This window comes from Salmo trutta, chromosome 12, assembly GCF_901001165.1.
Source record: "Salmo trutta chromosome 12, fSalTru1.1, whole genome shotgun sequence".
NCBI lineage: Eukaryota > Metazoa > Chordata > Actinopteri > Salmoniformes > Salmonidae > Salmo > Salmo trutta.
The window spans coordinates 2129095-2132656 of NC_042968.1; the positions used below are offsets into that span (position 1 = coordinate 2129095).

General features: G+C 42.6%; 1 long non-coding RNA gene across 1 annotated transcript; it reads left to right on the top strand.

The window, feature by feature from the left end:
• The first annotated feature begins 951 nt into the window (after nucleotides 1–951).
• LOC115202804 (uncharacterized) lies at nucleotides 952–1708 on the top strand. The gene is made up of 2 exons (XR_003880065.1): nucleotides 952–1126; nucleotides 1514–1708. It is a non-coding gene; the product is annotated as an uncharacterized LOC115202804 (long non-coding RNA).
• The last annotated feature ends 1854 nt before the right edge of the window (nucleotides 1709–3562 follow it).

The following is a 3562-nucleotide window of genomic DNA, read 5'->3' on the forward strand; positions in this document are numbered from 1 at the left end:
GAATTAACAGCAAGGAAAATGTACTGGCAATAGAGTGAGTCACATCGTACATGTGCCATTAGTCACCACATACTGTACATTTGCTGTACTTGCTCTTAATCAGCATTCATAAACGGGGTGGTTCGAGCCCTGAATGCTGATTGGCTGAAAGCTGTGGTATATCAGACCGTATACCAACGGAGTGACAAGAGGTATTTTTTCTTCTCTAAATATGTTAGTAACCAGTTTATAATAGCAATAAGGCACCTTGGGGGTTTGCGGTATATGTCCAATATACCATGGCTAAGGGCTATATCCAGGTACTCTGCATTGCTTCATGCATAAGAACAGTCCTTACCCGTGGTATATTGGCCATAAACCACACCCCCTCGGGCTTTATTGCTTTAGTATAGTAAGTGTTCCATTTCAAATCAGCTTCCCGAATCAAATGACCTTGTCCAATCAGACATAAGTTGTCTTCTTCCTCCCTGACAGCTCTTTTCACCTTTTATTAGGGACATTTTTCCAATGCATTGTGTTAAACCTTTATTGCCTTTATGTTGTGGTGTGATCTCAACTTTGACTCACCTAACCCTGAATACAACAATTCATGTTACATGTAATTGACTCATCCAGAGTGACATATAGTTAGTGTATTCATCTTAAAATAGCTAGGTGGGACAACCACATATCAGTCATAGTAAGTACACATTCCTCAAAGTAGCTTTTAGCAAAGTTGGTGTCAAGTACACATGCTAGTTCATGATAGGGGGGGGGGGGTGCCAGGACAAAGAAGAGCTTTGATTGGGCTGAGTGGGAGCTGCCCTGAAGTAGGAGGGCCAAAAGACCAGAGGTGGCAGAACGGAGTACTTGGGTAGGGTTTGAGCATAGCTTGAAGGTAGGAAGGGTTAGTTCCTCTTGCTGCTCCATAGTGGATGAATTTCGACTAGAAGCCAGTGGAGTGTGCGGAGGAGCAGGGTGACATAGGAGAACGTGGGAAGGTTGAACACCAGGCGGGCTGCAGTGTTCTGGATAAGTTGCCGCATTTTGATGGCACAATCGGAGATCCCAGACAACAGTGAGTTGCATTAGTCCAGATGGGAGATGACAAGTTTATGAAAAGGACCTGCGCCGCTTCCTGTGTAAGGTAAGGTCATACTCTACGGATGTTGAAGAGCATTAACCTGCAAAAGCGAGTCACGGATGTTTGCAGAGTATGACAGGGTGGTGTCCAGGGTCATGCTAAGGTTCTTTGCAATCTGGGATGGGTACACTGTGTAGTTGTCCACCGTGATTGAGAAGTCTTGGAGTGGCAGACTTTCTATGGGAAGAAGAGCAGCTCCGTCTTGTCAAGGGATGCTAAATAGAGACTAGGGTTTGTAAAAGTTGAGTGCATAATAACCAGCGTGAGTATGCATAGATATGAGTCTTAGTCCTACGCTAACTATTCTATAAAGGCCTAATTTCTGGCAAGGTTATGAAGACAGGCAAAATAACAACTAATAGCCTATTTTTCTCTCCCTTTTCTTTACAGGCCGCAGCCTCCAAACAAGTTGGGACGAGGAAGGCGAATGTCCCGATTATGGATGTTGAGTTTGAGAGGGACTGAACCACAGTTGGCATACTATTGTGGAGGGAGGTTAACCTTCACCCCATCTTCATAGGTCACTCCGTCTTTTTGTATTACAATCTCTAGATAAACTACGCCCCAGCCTCCATGCTGATACCTTCTCCCTGTCCTGTGCTTTTTATCCCTTTCAGGCTACATGTACATAGACTCTTTCTCCCATACTCTCTCTCCCTACTGCGCTCCCGCCACACAATCAGGCTAATCAGGGTAATCTCACTTTTAATTCGCTTCCCATTAACCTTCTGCTATCATTTGTTTTACCATTACCCAGGAGCCTTAATTGATTTCAGAACTAAATTGGAGTTTATTTCCAAATCATGGCTTAGATATCCCCAGTTAATAAGAAGGTTTTGAATCTTTCCATCGCAACAGACAAGTGTCAAGTTTGTCAGAACCAGTACTGTATGGAAAGAAGAGGGAGGGGTCAGGATAGGGGGAGAGGAGATGGGTTGTTGGACAGCTACTACATTAATGGCAATATCAACGTTAATGTCCTAAAATACATTTTCAAATAATATCTTGAATTTTATTAGGTTTATATTACAGTGTGTTAGTGAATTAATCAACAACCAATTGTAGTGGTAGGAAAAGTAGCTGTGTGCATTACTTTTCTGAAGCAATTTCATATGAGGAGTTTATTATGCTTTATTTTACACTCGAGGGAATCCATGGGAAAGGAGAAGATATGACACCTCCGTGAACAATGACCTATGTAAATATTAAAGTGTCTTATCCAACATGTGGGAAATGGAACCTATCATGAAAAAAGCCTTGCTGTGTTATCATTTGACTCAAAGATGACAGGTTTGACTACTCAAAAGCATTAGCACTTACAGTATAGGTTCACGAAACAAAGAAGGTAATTACAAGTTGACTGAAGGGACTTGACTTTTTTCTCCTCCTCTTATTCCTCTCACTAAACAACAAAGTAGAACAGAGAAAGTTTGAGAGAAAAGACAGCATAAAAATAATCCCCCTTTCCAATGACAGCAGAAGCTTAATAAAGAGTGTAAACATTGGTATCTAGCAGAGCCCGTTTAAATCCACGAAAACAAAGAGGCTATCGATTACCAATTTACATATCGGGCAGCTGCTGTGCAACACAGAGATAATTATACATTGCGTGAGGCTTTGTATAATCAATGGATCTCACAATTTTAGCCTTCATTATAGATTTGGCTGAGGATATTGGCATGTAAATATAATATGAAAGACAGACCAGTACAGTTCTGCATCCCTATCACACCTTCCAGGCCCCCAGAACAGAACAGACTACTGATCTACAGCTCCTAATAGTGTTGTATCCTAGTTGATTTGGATGAGGGTATTGGCATGTAAATAGAATATGAAAGGCAGACCAGTACAGTTCTGCCTCCATATCCCAGGTGTAGCCTATACCAGGGTTTCCCAAACTCGGTCCTGGGCCCCCCATGGGTGCACCTTTTGGTTTTTGCCCTAGCACTACATAGCTGATTCAAATAACCAGGACTGAGTTTGGGAAACCTTGGCCAATACAACATGCATTGATCCAGGGGCTGCTGACCGTTTCATCCACACTACGAGTATGGACAGGAGCATCCTGCTGTCTTTGTTTCACCTCCTTTGACTTCTTGTTGTTGACTTTTAAGTAAGCCAGCTTGTGTTGTGGAGGAGTTGGGGTGACGTTTCCCTTAGTTGCTGATCTTGGGTCAGTTGAGCATTTTCCTCACTCATGTTTAAGGTAAGGGTGGGGGAGGAGAAGATATTCCTAGAACTTTACCTAGGGGAAACTTCACCCCAGAGCTTTTTTGGACTACGGGGAGAGCAACGTTGAATGAGCGTCCCTGTTTTCAAGAACACAAGTTTAATAATTAGGAACGAAGGCAAGAGGCAATGTAAAATAAACCCACTGAAGGCACCAACCCCTGCAAGTTTATCGAAAAAAGCCATTCATTTCCTCATAGGCTTTTTCCT